The 14,306-nt window shown below is 35.7% G+C and overlaps 1 pseudogene; it reads left to right on the plus strand.

Moving 5' to 3' along the window:
- Nucleotides 1-3,898: 3,898 nt before the first annotated feature.
- On the plus strand, nucleotides 3,899-5,063 carry LOC149176932 (E3 ubiquitin-protein ligase WAV3-like; annotated as a pseudogene).
- Nucleotides 5,064-14,306: the final 9,243 nt, after the last annotated feature.

Here is a 14,306-nt window from a genome sequence, read left to right on the forward strand (position 1 = left end):
CATCCTCTTGCATTTGATGATGCAACACAGTAAATGGGATTGTACTCAAGGTCACTATAACCTAACCGAAGGCCCAGTCTAACCTGAGTAAGCATGACCTCCATACCTCTAACCCATATAAAAATGTAAGTGTCAAATTCGAGTCCATGAGGTCTGGTCTGGACGAGATGCCCTAAAAATGGTGTTGGAAACATTTGTTTTTATAAAAGAAAGGCATCCATTCCCCTTATTCACTCAAGGTTGGAGATCCTCCCTCAAACCAAACTTAAAACCTAAAAACTGAGTCCTGAGATATGTGTATGTGTCGGTAATATCAACCTCCACCCCTCTAAAGTAAGAATGGAAACGAGATCTAGAAAGGGTTTATTGTAAACTATGTATGGATGATGAACTAGGGGATCATCCTCTTGCATTTGATGATGCGACACAGTAAGTGGGACTGTACTCTTAGTAATAAGTATAATTTTGGCTTTTGGATCATTTAATCATCTACGAGAATTAACATAGGTAGGGTTTTCCTGCTAAAATGTCATTTATGTGTCTCATTCTCTTTTTCTTGCAAAATGCATTATTAACTTATTTATAACAAAAAATGTGTACATGCTTAATATATGTATACATATGACGTTTTTCCATATGTTTCCATTTTTGGGTTCATGTTTCCAACAGTACCCATTTCAGAAACTTCCAAACACTTCGACGTTTCGTGCAACTTAGATTTAGGGGAAATAGATGATTTTTCTCTAAGGGTGTTGCATGCATATGCTAGTTCCTTTAATTCTGAAGGGATGGAATTAAATGAGGCAATAAGTTCCTTATTACAAGGCTTTATATTATCTAGAGAACAAAGAAAGTTGATTGCGTCACAGAAAAATTTGCAAAGCGCTATTGTAAGTGCAACCCAAGGGTTTTCACTAGCACATACACTATTTATGTGCTTCCATACTCTCTCATTATGTTAAAAAATGATGCACATAATCCAATGGTGAAGAATAAGGTATTCCTTTTTCATCTATGTAATTAGTTGGTAGTTCTCATGGATCGTCATATTTCAAATTATTTTGGGATCATCCTTTGTCTAACTACCTCTTTCCTAACTGACAATGTTATTGCAAATGTCAAAGGTAGATTTCATAGGGAATAACTGAGGTATATATGATGGAAAAGATTTACCAGATGACCATATGGGATCCTTGTATGATCGTATTGTGAAAAGTTAAATCAAGATAAAGATGATAATTTAATGCCACAAAATAAACTTCCCATAAATGCAAACAGAATCTTAGATCTAGATAGTATACTAAATATTGTAATTTGTAATAGGGGGAAGAAAAAGGTCTAGAAACGAGTGGTGTGCTTCTCATCTACTATACTGGTGGTCTGCTTCTCATCTACTTCTACGTCGTCTCCTGTGCTTCGTCACGGGGCCCTCTTGGATGGTTGGTCCCCAGCAGATCTTCCCTCTGGAGGTCCGCTCAGGTGGGCAGTGTATCAGACCCACATCTGTGAGCACTTATGTAAGTCATGGGCTCTCTTTTATGCATATTAGTGGTGATAGTCCCCTAATTTTTCACTGATCTAGGGGCAGGGGGCGTAATTTGAATGATCTGTATCTGGAACATAGTCAAAAGATACTATTTTCAAGAAAAATCTTGAAATGAATAGTTGTTGGTAAACCATTGATTTTTAAAAAATGGGAATAAATTTATCATGTCAGTGAGAATTCTTACTTTATCTTATCTCTGATTCCATGTTGGCCCTTCATTTCTAGGTAGTTCCACAACATTGTTATTCTTGGTGAAAGTCAACAGGATCTTGATGAGTGAATCCTGACTTAAATTGCCTTGAAAAGTTTCATGAATCTTGATAAAAAGTATTCAACATATATTTTGATTTCTATAAGACATAAGTTAACAAAGTACTAAAAAAAATGTAAAAGCATGTGTTTTCAATCTTGACATATAATCCCAAGATTTAGCTGCATATGATCAATTTTTTTCTCATTATTTGTTTTGATTCCAAAATCAACAACTTGAACACCTTTACATGACTCATAATTTATTTCCTACCAATGGAAATTGTGATCATGAGCAATGACAAAGGCTAATTGCTACAATTGTCATGTCATAAGCAAGAAATCAACCGTGAAACATCTTAGAAGATTATAGTCTATAGAGACAGTTTCTATCCCCCACTAATTACAAAATGTTATAGCATGAGAAACAAGAATGCTTTCTTGGAAATTCAACATGGAAACAAACTTTAGATAAAATTGATATTGTTCACACCACCATAAATGGTAAACCCAATCCAATTGTGGTTCCTAGTTCTGGCATGCTTGTCTATCAAATAATCTGTGCTCTTAATGGTTGAAGGTGAGACACTGGTTGGATGCAACATGTGTTAGAATGAAGCTCGATTATGTATCCAAGTCATTCTCAAGTCTCAACCTCATCATATATTTGAAACCCAACCTTGTAGACACATGACTAACATTAGACACAGCAAGTCAAAGCTCCACATATTAGAATACAATTTATAGAAATGGAAATCTGATACTGAATATTCCCTTTATCCTAGTCATGAAACATTATTCTTCATATTCATAAATCTATGACTATTCTTGATCTGAAAAATAAGAGGGTTGTTGTGATTTAGCACACGCATTATTTTATGAGGAGGTTATTGATATGCACTGATCAATAGATTTGGAGAAGAGCAATCTCAGAGATAGAGGGTGGGCTTTAGAAAGGGCCACCAAGCCATTTATCACATTTTCACTTTACAATCTATCATTGAAGAAGCTAGAAAAAAAACAATGCAAAGCCTTTTCCTTTGTTGCTATTGTTTTCTTTTCTACTCTTGGTTTTAATGGATGGTCAAGACTGCTTCGAAGATGGAAGAAAAGAAAAGGAGACAGATCTGGAATTTAGTATTGTGCTGCTTAGGAAACCCATTCTATTTGAAAGAAATCTCCCTTGACAAAATAGTAGTCATATTTATCTTAGATCAATTCCTTTTTGTGGCCACACCTCATCACTTGTTCTCTCCACAAATTTCAAGTTGATTAATTTTCTCAACAAAAAGAACCATGAAATTCTAAACTTCTTATCTCTTTGGATGAAATTTCCTATTGTGGTTATGGGGTGTTTTGAAGAAATTGTAAAACTATGGTTATGTGTATATAGATCTGGCTCTCTAATGCATACATTTTATGATGCAGAAAACTTGTGCAATATGTCTTGATGCAATGAAACCAGGCCATGGCCATGCCTTATTTACTGTAAAGTGTTCCCACACTTTCCACTTTGCTTGCATTGCTTCCAATGTGAAGCATGGAAATAGGGTGTGTCCAGTTTGTCAAGCCAAGTGGAAATAAGTTCCCTTACAAGGGATTCATTCAGAACCAATGCATTGTAGAGCACGAATAAGTCCTTTGAATTGGCCACAAAAGCAAGATAGTAGGACGACAATTTTACCCCGTTTGCCACATGCTCGTCCCCCACATCCTGAAGTTGCAAGACATGTTACAGACCCTGCTGTTTTTGCTGATGATGAGCCATTGGAGCATCGGTCAAGTGGAGAAAACGGGTCAGGTGTGGAAAATGGGAATGAACCTACTTTGGTTGAAATTGAGATAGCAGCAGGAAATTCATAGGCTACAGATTCAAGAGGAAAATTGGCACAAGGAAGTGGTGGGATTCAAGCCAGAGATGTTGATAGTACATCTGTACAGTTAAAAATGTTTCCTGAGTTTTCTGGAATTCCATGCTCAAAGTTTCATGAGAATTTCAGTGTCCGAGTACATCTAAAAGTTCTGTGTCCCAGTACATCTAGTGCAAAAAAGTAGCAAAGCCAAAGAACTTGGAATACTGGAAATCCATCCCAAACCCCTGATATGCCCATAGATCGAGCCCCCAATGATTTTGTAATTGTTCTTGATGTTAGTGGAAGCATGGCAGACACAAAACTGGCACTATTGAAGTGTGTTGTGGGCTTCGTGATTCATGATGTTGGCCCCATGGACCACCTTTCAGTCATTGTCTTCTCAGCAACTGCTAGTCATTTGTTTCCTGTATGACGTATGTCTGAGGAGGGTCAGCAGTTTTCTTTGCAATCAATAAATGGCCTAGTGTCCACTGGTGGAACCGACATTGCTGAAGGATTGAAAAAGGGTGCCAAAGTGCTAGAAGACTCGCGTGAGAAGAACCTTGTCTATAGTATCATTTTACTCTCAGATGGGTAGACACCTACAATGTGGGAAACCATAGGCAAGTTTCCATTTTATCAAATTCCAAGAGGGTTTTGGATTATTAGTCCTTGTTTCCAAGATAAATAAGGAAAACCTGTAGAGCAACGTAACATACAGATCCTTGTACACACTTTTGTATTTGGGACGGATCATGATTCAGCATCCATGCACTCCATAACAAAGACTTCTGGTGGCACCTTTTCCTTCATTGAGACGTAAAGTATTATCCAAGATTCTTTTTCAAAGTGCATTAGTGGTTTGCTGGGTGTGGTGATTCAGTATATGCATGTTATTGTCACATATGCAAGTTGAAGAGTGCAATTGAGTGCCATACATGCAGGCAGTTATGTAGGCAATATTCCAGACGATGGGCAGAAGGTACTGGTAAAGATTGGAGATTTGTATGCAAAGGAGGAGAGGGACTTCTTGGTTCATGTTAAGCTTCCTCCATTTAGAAAACCTGAAGAGAGCACCACTGTTAATGAAATGAAAATGTTAAAAGTTATTTGTTCTTACAGGGATCCTATTTCACAAGAAATTATTCAGACACAAGTGGCAAAACTATCTATTCAACGTCCTGAATATGTTAGCAGCAAAGAACAGGCTATCTGTCTTGAGGTTGACAGGCAAAGAAACAGATTGTGCACTGCAGAATCCATAGCAGAGGCTAGAGCACTAGCAGACGGGTGATTTGACAGGTACCCAACTTGTATTAGGGATCAGGAGAAGGGATTTGTAGGCATCCCAAGGCTTTATGGATCAGTTATCAGCTAGTTTTGAAAACCCGGTGGCTTCTCTGACCTTATTCTAAGCGTTGAGGGGCTTAAATAGGGTTGCACTCTTTTCCCCATCTTAATCAGGATTTACATTGAATCATGAGCTTGACTAGTTTCTAAGGGAGATGACACAAGCCAATGAAGGGTGCATTTTACACCATGGTCTAAGTACTTATTGACGTTGACTAATTTGTTCTTAATTGCTTCCTCTCTTGAGAGTCTTCAGTCACAGATTGATTTGTTGGATTTCTATTTATAAGTTGGGGTTGTTCATCTTAGTAAGGCTAAGAATACAATTTTTAGTGTAACCAAAGATACTATGTCTTGGTTGCATTTCTCCAACAGAGGAGAACTAGTTAAGTTCACCCCTACCTATTATTATTAAGTTATTTAGGTGTCCAGTTTTAAGGCAACATTTCAATTTGGGACCAATTTCTCAAATGTGGCTATGAAAGGCATACACTTCTTTAGCTGTTTTGGAAAAACAACACTTCCAATTTCATTTTCAAGACATCCTTCAATGATGGCACTCTTTCACTATCTTGTTAGACCAATTGTATTAGATGGATCAAAGATCTAATTAGATCGAACTTGGGTGAGGCCATTTGATCACTTGTTGATATATGATCAGATGATAGATCAACCATCATGATGCACCAGATGATCATATGTAAGCACACAGTTCCACATTCCATTATACAAGTTGATTTACACCTCACCCACTTCAACTAGAGACTTTGTTCAAGCTTACCTCTTACCTATATAGCCTTTTCACTCTTGGAGATTTGGCCTTTGGAGAGGAGAGGTATGTTATGAAACGAACTCACAAAAAGAAAGAAAATATAGATCAATGCCTTAGAAATAAGCCTCTTCGAGGGGGGAACCTCCTTTACATTACACAAATGAACAATTCTTAGATGATTCAAATGACAAAACCTCCTTTCTATATATAGAAGTCTAAGGAGTCACAATATAACCAAAGATGACCTAACAATAATAATATAAAGGCACAATAATAACAATATGGGGACAATAAGGGCACAACAATAATAGTAAGAGATACCACGACAATAGTAATGGGGGAATCACTAGTATTATAGGGACCTAACATGCCCCTCTCCTTCAAAAAGGTTTTTTCCTGAATGCTTGAGTAGTTCTGGATGCTTCTATATAAAATTCTGATCCTCCCATGTGGAATCTTCAACGGGTAAGTTCTTCCACTTGATCAGATACTCTGAAATTGATCAATTTCGTAGCTATCGAGTTCTTGTTTCTTTGACTGCTTCAGGTTCCAATATGGTTTTTCCTTCCTCATCAAGTTCTGGCAATATTCATTGAACTGGAAGCTTGTCACCTATAACCTTGTTTAAGCATGAAACATGAAAAACCGGGTGCACTCGGGAAGCTGCAGGAAGCTCCAATTTGTATGCCATAGTACCTATCTTTTGCAACACCTTGTATGGACCATAATACTTTGGCAATAATTTATTATCCTTCTTAGCTTGCATGAGGGACTTTTTTTATATGGTTATAGCCGTAGGAATACCCAATCACCTACATCAAAACTTATTTCGCTGTGATGTTGATTTGCCTGTTGTTTCATTCTATTCTGTGCCAAGGTGAGGTTATCCTTTAAGAGTTGGAGAACTTGTTGCTGATGCTTGATGTGATCCTCGAACAACTCATAAATTTTGACACACTTTTAATGAGTATTTATTGAAATCCTCGAACAATTAGAGATTTTTTTATAAGAATTGGAAAAATATTAATGTTCAAGCAACCTTTGTGACAAATTTAGGTAGCCATTGAGGTTTTCCATGTTGAAACAATTTATAATAAGCTACTACCTATTCATGAAACACAATGCTTTGTAGAAGACAACCAATGGGGACATTTTATTTTATGGACTGCGAGCTGCAAAGAGGTGCTATGAATAAAAATATTTTTGTATTAATCTTTACTTAGTAAATTTATTTTGAAATATTTTAAAATTTGTAATGGAATTAAATTCAAATTAATTTATATATTATTTAAGTAATTTAGGGTTATTTTCTTAAAAGAGGCTACTCACTAAAATTATATTTTTAGGTTTTTTTTTTTTTTTTTTTTTTTTAGGTTTTTTTTCTTTTATTTTTGAAAACATTGAAACATCGAGAGCTCTGCGAAAAAATGGACGCCGAGGGTTTCTGGAGATTCATTGTGGAACGCAGAAATGACGTTACAGCACCCAGGGCCGAGCTGCCGACAGCGCTGGAGAGTGCCATTGATCCCGCTCTGCTGGTTTTACAGGCTCTCGAGGGTTTTTATGACAAGGGTACCGGGAAAACGGAGAAGAAGGATTCGGGTCTCGGGGACCAGAGACGGGCCTGTTCTTTGTTGCTGGAATCGCTTCTTTCTCTCCTGGCAAACCCTACAATGGGTGCCGAGCGGCCCATTGTGTCTTCGAGTACTAAGGAGCAGGCGAGGGTCATTACCAATGAGTGGAAGTCGAGGATTGATGTTGATGCGGATCCAGCCAATGCCGCCAAGCCCTTGGAGGTCCAGGCATTCTTGCAGCTAGTAGCTACTTTCGGCATTGTGGCTGATTTTCCGAAAGATGATCTCTGCAAGCTTGTTCTTGCGGTTTCATGGCGCAGGCAGATTCCGAAGCTCTGTGGTGCTCTCAGGCTTTCAGAGAAAATGCCAGGGTTCATGTGCCAGGGCGGTGAATTCAAAGGGGGCAACGGTACCGGTGGATCCGACGCAATTGATCAGCGGCCTTTCTACAGATCTACAGCCCTATCCTTTGCAGCGGATCTGGGCTGGAGCGAAAGCTACCATCGGCAGACGCTCTCTCCTCCCCTTCCGCCTCCAGTGCATCAAGAGATAGGAGACCCAACAGCCTCTAGCCCTGGGTTGCTTCAGAAAGTTTTTGAAAGTCTCTCTGCCCCCTTTCAGGTACAAATCACACAGATCTCAGGCAAGACCATTCTGCAATGGGTATACCCTTCAGATCTGGTGCAGAATCTCAAAGTAAATCTGGAACGCCGATTCGGGATCCCCTCTGCCCTACAGAGACTTATATTTCAAGGTAAACAACTTGATGATCCTCTTCCCCTCTCTTTTTACAGCATCAAAAATAATAGCTCTTTAGTGTTTTCCCTACGTTTGAGAGGCGGCGCTGCAGGTCAATCTTCTTCCGCTCCTCCCTTCTCTTACAAAGCTGCAGTTCACTCTGAGATACCCATTTCCCCTGAACCTCCCAAACCCAAGCCTTTTCTGGTTGACAAGTTAGAGGAGGTTCCCTCTATTGAGATCTCCCACCCTGACCTTGCAGATGACATTCAAAAATTTGTTGAAAGGGCCATCATTTGCAGATTCAATGGGCTTTGGCCTCGCTCTAAGGACCTTTATGACTGGATCAATGACAACTGGACTCACCATTGCAAGGTTTGCTTCTGCTCAAAAGGATATTTTATAGTTCTGTTCGACAGTCCTAAGCACTATGAAAAGGCCTTAGAAGAAGGTCCCTGGTTCATGGGTTCAGTAGGACTCTTCTTAACTCCATGGTTCCCAGATTTTGACCCAGCCTCTGCAGTCATCACCAAAGCCCCTGTCTGGATCAGACTTCCAAACTTTCCAGCTCACCTGTGGCATACAGCAGTCTATCGGAGGATAGGCAACACCTTGGGCAACTTTCTAATGGGAGATTACAGGCGGGAACATCAAGGTCTCTACACATATGCTAGAATATGTGTGGAGCTAGATCTGAGCAAGGGACTGCTAGAGAAAATCAATCTCAAGATCAATGACTCTGTCTGGACCCAGAACCTGGATTACGAAAACACTGCCTTCCGCTGCCGCCACTGTCACCTAACAGGGCACCTGTAGAATTCCTGCCCATCGCTGACTGCAAAATCGAAAAAGGGCAACTTTGCAAAGACCAAACCCAAGCGTTGGACCCCTTGTTCTCCGCCACCAGTAGTGAGCTCTGATTCCTCAAGCTCGGAAGATGAGGAGAGCGATTCAGAACCGGACTAGGCGCCTCAGACGATGGATCCGTCCACAGATACTCCTGCGCACACCACTGTCACAGCAATCTCCCAGAAACGCGTTCATGAGACCTCCTCTTCTGAATCAGATAAGGAGATCCCCCTGATGGAGAATTCCAGTCTTCAAGTTGTTGTAGCTCATATTCCCCAGGATGGCTGGATAAAAGTCAATAAAAAGAAAGGGAAAAAACACCGTGTTGAGGTTTCTGCCCCTGTGGGGTGAAAGTCAGTTTTTGTTCTCAAGTTATTTGTTGTAGCTCCGTGATTGGTTCACTCCTTCTCCGGGACCGAGGTTGATAGTTTCATCATTTCCGGTCTGCCGGTTTCTTGTCTCTCATGATTGTACTATATTTTACTCAATAGAAATAGTTAAATTTACTGAGAAAAAAAAAATAAATTATATTTTTAAAATATATGAAATATTTTAAAATTTATGTCTAAATTAAATTTATATTATTTTGACTTATATTTAAACATAAAAAATTATTGTGGAAATATTTTAAAATCTACAGTTAAATTATAGGCATATTGTTTATTTCCATGCACATAACACTTTCTGTAGGAAACATTAGATGCAAAGAAGGTAGCCATTGTAAGGAAGACGTTGAGAAATAACTTCAACAAATAGAAATTGTCTTATATTATCAATTAAATCAATGCACTCCATTAAATTCTCTTATACTATTGCTTAAATCTCTCGATTAAATTAAAGAGGGATTTTTATCTAGTTGAAAGGCTGATGAGAAAAAGGGAAAATTAGAATATGAATAGGCAAGATTGGAAAAGGTTTATACAATGACAAAATATAAAATAAATAATGTTTTAAAAATATTTATTTCTATTAATATGTTTACATCTTTATTATAAATCAATTAAAATTGTAAAGCATCTCTATATACATTATAAATAAAATGTTCCATTGCCATAAAGTTAAGAAAAAAATATGATGAAAAAAAGAATTTACAATTTTAATGGGCTATTTCGACCTTAGCTAAGCCTTCCAACATAATTAGAAATTGGAGAAAACAAAAATTGGATTGACAGGAATCTTGGTGATAGAAAAGTATCTAGATGGAATTTCTACTCATTGTATAAAAATTTGAATGGCCTATTATCAACAAAATTCAAATGCACAATTAAATTATCCATGACATCTAAATTAGAGATAAGTTAACTTGTGAAAATGGTAGACAATATGGCATATTGTAAAGGTCCTTTAACAACCTGCGAAAACCCCAAGGATGTTGTAGTCAATAGAAAGAGTTTTGATAAAAATAGTTAAATGCTCGACAAGCACTGAAATAAAATTGTTATGTGCACCTATTAATAAGGGTCGTAATATTCAAGTTTAAATCTGATAAAAATTCTCGACATTTCAATTAACATAGTGATTATTGGGGAAAATGTAAAATTTCTTACTATTGAAAGCTCAACGTACAATTTCAATAAGGAAAGTGAGATGTGTTCTGTAAAAACCATAATTATCATTTACCAAAATGAGAAACTCTATAAACCCTAGTCTAATGCAGCTGGAATTTTGAGCAATCAAGAAAAAACAATGTGAAATAAGGTCTCGATGGGTAGTCAATCCTACAAATTTGATCCACTATTTGATTTCTGAAAATTGCTAATTTTCTGTACATGCATCTGCAAACTCATGCATTCCTATTGTGGAGAGGGGAAAATAGAAGCAGAGCTAGTAGATAAAACATAATGAATGGGTGAAATTGATGGAAACACCTGTTATTAGGAATTGGACACAGGTTATCAATGTTTTGAAACGGATAATCATGTTACTTCGAAATACACCTATCCACTATTATGACAAGTGTATGTGTAACGTTTTGTAATTCTCTTATTATTGTTATGGTAGGTGTGTGTAACGTTTTGTAGTCTTACCATTCTCATTAATCGTGATAGGTGTCAATTAACAAATGGCATGGTAAATTTTTAATCAAGATTTGTCAAAATTTAATTTAAACAAAGTTTAATCATGTGATTTAGATATGCAGGGAAGTTAGTGGTGTGAATTGCATCCATTGATATTGTGGCGAGGATGAGAATATATTGACATCTTTAAATTTAAACCCTCTGATCAATTTTTTTAATTAGTGAAATGATTAAAGTACCCAATTCCAATAGGAAGAATGCCTATCAGTAATAATCCCTACAACACATTGATAAGATTTCAGAGAAATCTTGTTGGGGTTCCACATAATCCCAAGACCCCCAATAAACCCAGCACTCCACTGGTGCATACATGTGAGTCAGAGAGAATTGACAGCATGGCTTCCCACGATTTTTCCCTAGAAATCATGGTTTCTGGGATAAGAATCAAAGACGGATTACAAGTCTAATGAGACCCTTAATGGAACGGATTTTATGGGTCGCCCCCAAACTTTTGATGTTCATTGATATCATTATCATGGGGTTACTTCAAAAACTAGTGTATCCCCTCTAAGGAACTAGTGACCGTCAACATCAGAAATAGACATGTTCCCTACCATATAGGTAGCATCGATATTAGAAGGTGCATCAGGATCTCCTGACCCTGAAGCCGCAGAGAATTCAAGATTGTCATAAGCAGAAACCTTCTTGTATATGGGGGGCTTCTTTTTTTCTGTGAGTAACATTATGTCGGGACAAGGGACAGGGCGAATCTGACATGCCATGGAAAAATGATCTTTTGATTGAAAGGGGCTCCAATCTTTCCGAAGATGTGAGAAGAGCCTCTATTTCCCTGTCTGGCGAACCAGAGAAATTACTAATCCACTCCCGAGGTAGGGTGGTTGAGGGGGATCCAAGATGTGGACCATAATCCGATGGAATGAAGAAACTACCCTTGTTATGATTTATACCCAAATTTTTTTGCGAGACCGAATTATTACCACGACGTTGAACCGGGCCATAAAGATAATTATTGCCTAAATCCGACTTAGCAATTACATGAAAGTCCTTGGTGATAGACATTTCAATGTTTGGATTCTTAAATCTTAAATCATTAAGGAATACATCTAAATCCTTATCGAAAGAAAAGAATTACTGGGGCAATATGGGCCAACATTTATCCCTTTGTCTGTCACTGAATATTTTGATATATAAGAATTTCTGAATCTGCTTTCCCCGCTAACTCTGGAACCCTTTGATGGAGAGAGAAATTCTGGACATTGGTTGAATGAGGTGTCCCGTACCGTGGCACGATAAACATCAATATGGAACCCCTAATATTCAATGGATAACCTGGAAGTAAAATTGTTCCATTTTATATCTAATTCAACTCACAACCCACATCCCATCTCAACCTCCACCAAAAACCATGTCATATGTGTATCCATCTTCCCGAAGCTACCTTCATACCAGTAATAATCTTCCCTATACGATTAGCAATCTCCTTAATAGCCACAAAGTTCCATAGTTCCATATCTTGTTATACATATACAATCTCAAAAAATTCTAATATCACTATAACTTAATTCGTAGTTTAATATATTCATTATTAGATTTGAAGATTTTGTGATCCAAAACGTAATAAGAATATCTTTTGGATTTATCACATCATTATTATTTGGTCGACGTTTCGAACCAACTAATGTTGTTCATCCTCATGAAAAAGTTGATGTGATTAATGCGAAAAACATTCTTATTATATTCATTATTGTGAATCTAACAATTAAATAAGTATAAAAAAGAATTAATTAAGCAACACTATGTTTTAATCAATTGAAAGAATGAAGAAGAAGAATATCACTTGAATGGGGGAAAATTTTATTATAATAAACCAAACCATAACTTAATCCATGTCTAATATCTTCATTATTGTGAATTGAATAATTAAATAAGCATAAAAATGATTTAACTAAATAAACACCATGTTTAAATAAGTTGAATGAATGAAGAATAAAACTAGCACAACCACATTTACCAATGTAAATGATATATGCCGATAGGCGTATATGAAACGCATATACAACAACATTTAACAATGTAGTTGATATATGCCAATAGGCATATATCCGCTACGCACCACATTAATAACTTTAAGTGTATTTTGTTAAAAGTTCTCATTATTAATAATGATATAAATAATAATAGCTTTATTATATATATATATATATATATATATATATATATATATATATATATATATATATATATAAACATTATTTTGTATATTAATAAAATATTAGTTATTACTTAAAATTTTGCTAATATATTAATAGTTGTATTTAAAACTATAATATAATTCACATGTAATATAATAATAATATTTAGTTATTATTAATAATATGTATTTATCTTTACTATTATATTATCTTCAATAATTATTATATATTTATTAATATAATTGTCAATATATTGTATATATTTACTTGGAGTATATCAATAATATTAATTATATATATTGTACGTTAAACTAAAATATATTGTACTATTACTAGCAAATAAAATATATAATCTAAATAACAATTTAATATAATAATATATAAAAATCTGTTATATAATAATATAATATGTAATAATAATATATTATAAAATTTAAACCCTAGGGTTGAGTACTAAAAACCTAGGGTTTATTAATCCCTTGTGTTTAAATAATGAACCCAAGATATTAATAACTTCTAGGAATTAATATTTTAAACCCAACAGATTAATAACTGAAGGGATTAAATCATAAAACCCAAGGAATTATTAATATTATAAACTGAAGCTACTAATAAAACTAGGGGTTTAATATTACAAACTCAATGAATTAGTAAACCCAAGTGCTAAATATCATAAACCTAAAGGATCAACAAACCCAGGGAATCAATATTAAAACACATGGGATTAATAAACCCTAACAATTAAAAATTTAAACCCAGTGGTTAATGAACTATAGGAATTAATATTTTAAGCTAAAGGAATAATTAATATTACAAACCCAATGGATTAAATTATAAACCTAAGGAATTATTAATATGATAAACCCAATGGACTAATAAACCCAAGAGATTGATGAACCCTTCGGATTATTAATATTAAAACTCTATGGATTGTTAATATTATAAACTCAACCACATTAATAAATGTGGTAGAAAAACGTTGTTAATGATATAAGTCTAATATTAATCACAAAAGCAATATTCATATTAATAAATATACGACAATAAAAATAATATTACTAATATTAAAACATAAATATTATAATAAAAATGTTATTATTATTAATTAATTACAATATTAATAAATTATTATTATAATCTTTTT

Source organism: Pinus tabuliformis, chromosome 4_1, assembly GCF_031772625.1.
Source record: "Pinus tabuliformis cultivar Carrire ecotype Pingquan chromosome 4_1, CPIR1, whole genome shotgun sequence".
Lineage (NCBI taxonomy): Eukaryota > Viridiplantae > Streptophyta > Pinopsida > Pinales > Pinaceae > Pinus > Pinus tabuliformis.